Source organism: Brassica napus, chromosome A4, assembly GCF_020379485.1.
Source record: "Brassica napus cultivar Da-Ae chromosome A4, Da-Ae, whole genome shotgun sequence".
NCBI classification, from domain to species: domain Eukaryota; kingdom Viridiplantae; phylum Streptophyta; class Magnoliopsida; order Brassicales; family Brassicaceae; genus Brassica; species Brassica napus.
The window spans coordinates 6,696,306-6,704,843 of record NC_063437.1 but is presented as its reverse complement, the minus strand read 5'-3'; positions in this window follow the sequence as shown (position 1 = coordinate 6,704,843).

The following is an 8,538-nucleotide window of genomic DNA, read 5'->3' as shown; positions in this document are numbered from 1 at the left end:
CCACCACTTTATGTATCCATATCAAGCTTCTTACAAAGTGATTCATCGTGGTTCGATTGAACCACGAAGAAGTTGTCTTATTCAACTGGAAACTGGAATCAACTATTTGAAAGTGGATAACTCCTTCTTCCAAACTCCTATGAGATTTATTCAACTTCCTGGTCATTCTCCACCACTTTATATATCCATATCAATCTTCTTACACAGTGATTCATCCTGGTTCGATTGGAACAACAAAGAAGTTGCCTTATTCCCAAACTGGGAAACTGGAATAATTGTATTTGAAAGTGGATAAACTCCTTCTCCTAACTCCCCTATGAGATTTATTCAACTTCATGGTCATTCTCCACCACTTTATGTATCCATATCAAGCTTCTTACGAAGTGATTCATCCTAGTTCGATTGGAACGATGAAGAAGTTGTCATATTCCCAAACTGGGAAACTGGAATCAACTGATTGGAAAGTGGTCTACCTCCTTCTGCCAACTCCTATGAGATTTATTAACTTGATGGTCATTCTCCACCTCCACACTTGTATGTATCCATATAAAGCTTCTTACAAAAGTATTCTCCTGGTTTTTGATTCTCAACGACGAAGAAGTTGCCACTATCCCAAACTGGGAGAACTGGAATCAACTGATTTGAAAGTGATAACTCCCTCTTTCCCAACACCTATGGATTTTATTCAACTTCCTGTCATTCTCCACCACTTTATGTATCCATATCAACCTTCTTACAAGTGATTCATCCTGGTCGATTGAACCACGAAGAAGTTGTCTTATTCCCAAACTGGGCAACTGGAAGCAAATTGATTTTGAAAAGGGGATACTCCTTCTTTCCCAACTCCTATGAGATTTATTCAATTATTCTTCCTGGTCCATTCTCCACCAGTTGGTGTATCCAAATAAAGCTTCTTACAAAGTGATTCATCCTGGTTCGATTGAACGACAAGACTTGGCCTTATCCAAACTGGAAACCGGAATCAACTGATTTGAAAGTGGGATAACTCTTCTCCTTTTCCAACTCCTATGAGATTTATTTTCACTTCCTGATCATTCTCCCCACTTTCTGTCTCCATATCAAGCTTCTTACGAAGTGATTCATCCTAGTTCGATTCGAACGATGAAGAAGTTGTCATATTCCCAAACTGGGAAACTGGAATCAACTGATTGGAAAGTGGGATATAACTCCTTCTTGCCAACTCCTACGAGATTTATTAAACTTGATGGTCATTCTCCACCACTTTATGTATCCATATCAAGCTTCTTACAAAGTGATTCATCCTGGTTTGATTGCAACGACGAAGAAGTTGCCTTATCCCAAACTGGGAAACTGGAATCAACTGATTTGAAAGTGGGATAACTCCTTCTTCCCAACACCTATGAGATTTATTCAACTTCCTGGTCATTCTCCACCACTTTATGTATCCATATCAAGCTTCTTACAAAGTGATTCATCCTGTTCGATTGAAACCACGAAGAAGTTGTCTTATTATTCCCAAACTGGGAAACTGGAATCAACTGATTTGAAAGTGGGATATAACTCCTTCTTGCCAACTCCTATGAGATTTATTAAACTTCATGGTCATTCTCCACCACTTTATGATCCATATCAAGCTTCTTACAAAGTGATTCATCCTGGTTCGATTGGAACGACGAAGAAGTTACCTTATTTCAAACTGGGAAACTGGAATCAACTGATTTGAAAGTGGGATAACTTCTTCTTCCCAACTCCTATGAGATTTATTCAACTTCCTGGTCATTCTCCACCACTTAATATCCATATCAAGCTTCTTACAAAGTGATTCATCCTGGTTCGATTGGAACAACAAAGAAGTTTCCTTATTCCCAAACTGGAAAACTGGAATCAACTGATTTGAAAGTGGGATAACTCTTTTTTCCCAACTCCTATGAGATTTATTCAACTTCCTGGTCATTCTCCACCACTTTATGTATCCATATCAAGCTTCTTACAAAGTTATTCATCGTGGTTCGATTGGAACCACGAAGAAGTTGTCTTATTCCCAAACTGGAAAACTGGAATCAACTGATTTGAAAGTGGGATATAACTCCTTCTTGCCAACGCCTATGAGATTTATTATACTTCATGGTCATTCTCCACCACTTTATGTATCCATATCAAGCTTCTTACAAAGTGATTCATCGTGGTTCGATTGGAACCACGAAGAAGTTGTCTTATTCCCAAACTGGGAAACTGGAATCAACTGATTTGAAAGTGGGATAACTCCTTCTTCCAAACTCCTATGAGATTTATTCAATTTCATGGTCATTATACACCACTTTATGTATCCGTATCAAGCTTCTTACAATGTGGTTCATCCTGGTTCGATTGGAACAACGAAGAAGTTGCCTTATTCCCAAACTGGGAAACTGGAATCACCTGATTTGAAAGTGGGATAACTTCTTCTTCCCTACTCCTATGAGATTTATTAAACTTCATGGTCATTCTCCACCACTTTATATATCCATATCAAGCTTCTTACACAGTGATTCATCCTGGTTCGATTGGAACAACAAAGAAGTTTGCCTATTCCAAACTGGAAAACTGGAATTAATTGATTTGAAAGTGGATAACTCCTCTCTCCCAACTCCTATGAGATTTATTCAACTTCATGGTCATTCTCCACCACTTTATGTATCCATATCAAGCTTCTTACAAAGTGATTCATCCTGGTTCGACTGGAACGACGAAGAAGTTGCCTTATCCCAAACTGGGAAACTGGAATCAACTGATTTGAAAGTGGGATAACTCCTTCTTCCCAACTCCTATGAGATTTATTCAACTTCCTGGTCATTCTCCACCACTTTATGTATCCATATCAAACTTCTTACAAAGTGATTCATCCTGGTGTCGATTGGAACGACGAAAAGTGGTCTTATTCCCAAACTGGAAAACTGGAATCAACTGATTTGAAAGTGGGATAACTTCTTCTTCCCAGCTCCTATGAGATTTTTTCTTCCTGGTCATACTCCACCAGTTTATGTATCCAAATAAAGCTTCTTACAAAGTGATACATCCTGGTTCGATTGGAACGACGAAGAAGTTGTCTTATTCCTAAACTGAGAAACTGGAATCAATTGATTTGAAAGGGGGATAACTCCTTGATACTCCTTCTTCCCACCCTATGAGATTTTATTCAACTTCCTGGTCATTCTCCACCACTTTATGTATCCATATCAAGCTTCTTACGAAGTGATTCATCCTAGTTCGATTGGAACGACGAAGAAGTTGTCATATTCCCAAACTGGGAAGCTGGAATCAACTGATTTGAAAGTGGGATATAACTCCTTCTTGCCAACTCCTATGAGATTTATTAAACTTCATGGTCATTCTCCACCACTTTATGTATCCATATCAAGCTTCTTACAAAGTGATTCATCGTGGTTCGATTGGAACCACGAAGAAGTTGTCTTATTCCCAAACTGGAAAACTGGAATCAACTATTTGAAAGTGGGATAACTCCTTCTTCCAAACTCCTATGAGATTTATTCAACTTCCTGGTCATTCTCCACCACTTTATATATCCATATCAATCTTCTTACACAGTGATTCATCCTGGTTCGATTGGAACAACAAAGAAGTTGCCTTATTCCCAAACTGGGAAACTGGAATTAATTGATTTGAAAGTGGGAGAACTCTTTCTTCCCAACTCCTATGAGATTTATTCAACTTCCTGGTCATTCTCCACCACTTTATGTATCCATATCAAGCTTCTTACAAAGTGATTCATCGTGGTTCGATTGGAACCACGAAGAAGTTGTCTTATTCCCAAACTGGGAAACTGGAATCAACTATTTGAAAGTGGGATAACTCCTTCTTCCAAACTCCTATGAGATTTATTCAATTTCATGGTCATTATACACCACTTTATGTATCCGTATCAAGCTTCTTACAATGTGGTTCATCCTGGTTCGATTGGAACAACGAAGAAGTTGCCTTATTCCCAAACTGGAAAACTGGAATCACCTGATTTGAAAGTGGGATAACTTCTTCTTCCGTACTCCTATGAGATTTATTCAACTTCCTGGTCATTCTCCACCAGTTTACGTATCCAAATCAAGCTTCTTACAAAGTGATTCATCCTGGTTCGATTGGAACGACGAAGAAGTTGTCACCTTATGAAGCGTTATACGGAAGGCCATGCAAGACGCCTATGTGTTGGACAGAAGTGGGCGAAAGAAGAATGTTTGGGTCACCTGTTGTTCAGGAGACCATGATTAAGCTGGAGACAATTCAGGCCAACATGAAGAAGGCTCAGGACCGTCAGCAGAAGTACGCAGACCAGTCAAGAAGAGAAGTAACTTTTGAGATAGGAGATTGGGTCTATTTGAAGGTTACTACACAGAAAGGGAAGGACAGATTTGGCAAGGTCGGGAAACTTGCGGTCCGGTTCATTGGTCCGTACAAGATCATCGGGAAAGTTGGTGAGGTAGCTTACCGATTGGATCTGCCAGCAGATATGCATCTAATCCAGTATTCCATGTTTCCATGCTTCGGAACATATACGGGATCCAAATGCTGTTGAGCCCGGAGAATCGGGAGTTGGAGACAAACCTTACGTATCCGGAAGGACCAATCAGATTAGGAGAACCGGCGTATTCGGAAGCTCAAAAATCGTGAGATTTCTCAAGTACAATTGTTCTGGGGAAGACAAAACAGGATTCATGTTATTTGGGAAGATGAAGCGAGATTTAAAACCGATCACCCGGAGTTTTTCCAAGAGGACGTTGTGATGGAAGAAGGAGGCCCCTCAGAGCCTAAGAATTCGAGGACGAATTCTGTTAACGGGGGGAGAATGTAGAAACCTTAAAAAAAAAAAAAAAAAGATAATGGTCGAGTATCTTTTGGGTGGTCGAGTCGCGGACGATCAGATTGTTCTTGTCTAAACCGTGAGTCAAGTATGCCACTAGACAATGGTTAGACAATGTGGTATATTGATTCAAAGGAGGTTTGAAGAATGACACTTTTGAAAGCACAACAGGAAGACCGGAAATTGGGCGAAAAACCCTAAATTTCGGTATTACGAAATTTTTCGAAGAAGCCGAAAGCTCGGTAAATTTTTTCCTCAAGATCAGAGTCCCAGTAGGGTTTATTAAAATACTCAGGCCTCAGTACGGGCGTAGAAAATATTTGGGATTGATCGCGGGACGAAAATTCACCGGAAAGGCCGAAATCGGCCGAATCGACCGAGAAGCTCGAGGTGGCTTGATGTGTATGTGTTCAGGACGTGGTGGCAGGCTATTGACAGTGTGTGTATGAAGGGAAGCAGGAGGTGTTGTAGTACACGCAACCTGTACATGCAAGTAGACATGTGGAGCACGAGGTGGAACGGCCAAGCACGAGGTTTTGCGATGCATGCGACCGAAGCATGCGGCCCCCATGTGTGAGATGGGGTGTCGACCTGCATGCACTTCAGTCATGCAGCGGCCATCTGGACGTGGGTGTTTCATCCTGCATGAGACTGAGGCATGCAGCCAGCCATGTGGAGCACGAGGTGGAACGGCAAAGCACGAGGTGTCGCGATGCATGCGACCGGGCCATGCGGCCAGACATGTGGAGGACGTGGTGTCAGCTTGCATGGAGCAGGCCATGCATTCAGACAGGTAGGGCGTGGTGTCAGCTTGCATGTGAGCAGGCCATGCTGAAGGACATGTGGAGCACGAGGTGCCGCCCACATGCGTCCGGAGCCATGGGAAGCGACACACGGGCTGCCACACGGCTTGTTCCTGATCGGTTGCTGATTCCTATAAATAGGCCACGACCCCCTCTCATTTCAAACCATCCAGAACACATCAAACTCAGTTCAAAACATAAAGAGAAAGCAAAGAAAGAAAGATCGAGTTTCGATAGTTTTCGAGAGGCAGTTTTCGAGAACAGTTACTCTGCCGATTTTGAGTCAGCACCTGTAGAAGGTTCTGTTCAAGTGAAGAGAGATCAGTTCTAGTGGAGACCAGTTCAAGTGGAGATCAGTCCAGACGTGGGTCTACTTGTGAAGGTCGGGAAAGGGTTCGGATCGCAGAAGTCGGGTTTGGGGTCAAGGCCACGGTCAACCAAAAATGTGAGTTATAATCAATTGATTGCTGAGTTGTTTTTATGCAGGGTCCCGTTACTTGGAAGTTGGATCATGGCAGGAGGCCAGGTCTAACTGAGTAACGGTTTGAGTAGTTAATAATTGAGGTTATGTTGATTAAGTTGATATCATGCTTAGTTATTGCTTGAGAACCGTAGTAGCATGCTAATGGTTAGGTTGATTGTTTGTTTAGCGAATGCAGAATGCTTAGATGATATCGCTAAGTTGTGGATAGTTAGGTATTCTGGAATGTGGTTGATTGTGTTGTGATTATTACTTGAAACCTTGTGTTATTTTTACCGGGTTTAGTATTAATCGTATACTGGCCGATAGCGTTTGTGTAACCCACAATGCTAGGCATATTGGGGTGAGTTAGTGTTCTTCAGACCTCGTACCCGGCGGGTTCAAGGAAACCCCTTATTCGCTGGACCGGAAGACTCAGACGAACGGTGTCATGTACTATGGCTGAGTATTACACGACGGTGTAAAATGACAGTGACCCGAGGACTGTGGGCTGTCGCGCGGTGACCCGAAGGACTGTGGCCGCGGTCGGTTGAAAGTTCCTTCTTCCGGCCTTTGTGGTAGGGAGATAGGATATTGCCGATAGTGAAGGAGGAACCTAACGTCACCAGGGCCCGAGTTTGTTATATATATTATATCGTTTTTGGGTTGTTAAACCCTGGTTTAAATCGAGTTTGAGTTTGATGATAAGCTAGTAATTAGCGTAATGCTAGTTATCTTGCTATGGTTTACCGCTGCGTATTTTGAATATTGCTTATTGTTATTAATTGTGTTGTTAGGTGAACCTCTCGCTTTAGATTGTTTGGGGTGGGATAGCGAGGGGTTGTATTTGTTAGTGGGGGATTGTAACTCGCTGAGTAATGCTAGATTACTCACTCCTCACTCGTTGTTGTTTTCAGGTGACCAGTAGTGAGCTCGTAGAAACGCGGGAGGCTAGGCTGGCTGGTGTAGATTTGCATCTTTTTGCTTAAGACGCTTTCAGACTATAAGTATGTACTTTCGCTTCTTGGCATGCCACCACTTGTATAATATTTTGTGTATTGTAAACCAGATATTATATAAGATAAATAAAGCGAATGTTTTGTGAAACTGCCTTGTTGTTCTGATATTAGCTTGTCCGAGCTAACACAACGTCAGATTGGAGTACGGGTTGAGAAGCCTTAGGCTTTGGTCTGACGGGACGTGTTAGTGGGCGGCCTGGCCTAGTTACGAATTGCACTTTTTGTAACTTTGGCTGGATTGCCCGTTAAACCGTCTTGTAGCGCTCCTAAGCCTTGGTAGACGGTCGGGCCGTCGGTCATGTTCTTGTTTGATTGTTGGCCGGTGGTTTGACCTATGCCTAGAACGGTTTGGGGGTGTTACACAAGGTGCTTTGGAGTTGCTTCACACAAACTCAAAAGACTTAGAACAATAGTTTTAAGAAAACTAGAAAAACTGAATAATTCTTATTACTTTCAAAAATGGGGTGCTTTACAATGAAACAAAGACTAGAGCTTTATAGTCTCGACCAAGGACTTTCTAACAGTCTGAAAATGAACTAAGGAAAGAAAATAAATCGAAATAAAATGCTTGGAGTCAATGGCTTTGATGGCTCCATGAGAACTAGCCATAAGCTTGATTTGTGCCTTCAAAAGGGAATCTTGGATGATCTTGTATCTGGACAGCTTCTGGATGTAGCCACGGTCAAGAAGTCTTCCTGACATGTCTCTGAGTTGCCTTGATGGAGAATATGGCCGTTGGTCTTGAATAAATATCTGTAGAGACTTCTTCAAAGCATTTAGTGTAGTTGCTGCCAAATATGGAAGGTTGATGGGAAGAGAGATCCGCCTGATCTCCTGGGTGCTGGTGCAGCTGAGGACGTCTTATATGTCTTCTGAATGGTCTAGAGTATCTCCTGGTTCCCATAGATATCTCTGGGTCGAACCAAGTTGAATTGGTTGAAGACTTTCCTTAAATGATGTCGGTTTGGCCAATTGATGCAAACCGGCTTGATCTTTTAGTTTGATTGGGATTTGCCTGATCCAGTGTGGCATGGTGCTTCCTATGATGTTGTGGAGTGCCTCTGAATGACTTAGAAGGTCGCCTGGTTGCCATTCTTGAGGTTGGTTTGATGTGAAACCCAGATCTTCCAAATAAGGCAAGTGTAGAGCTGGTTTGGCCGGTTTTGGGAAATTGATCATATCTCACAATTTCCTTGACCATTTCTCAAGATCTTGGGCTTTCTGGAAAGCAAATAAACTCCTCTCGACTCCTATTATCGGTTTTGGTTCAGGTTGCTTCTTCTTTGGGCTTGAATCCTCTTCTAAAGTCGCATACTCGCAGATGGACGGGCTGAGAAACCTCTGAATTGTAAAATTCATAACTTCTTTCTTCGTGAATATCTTGGCCCGATTCCAATTGGCCTGGACTCCTTCTTGAGTGTAGAT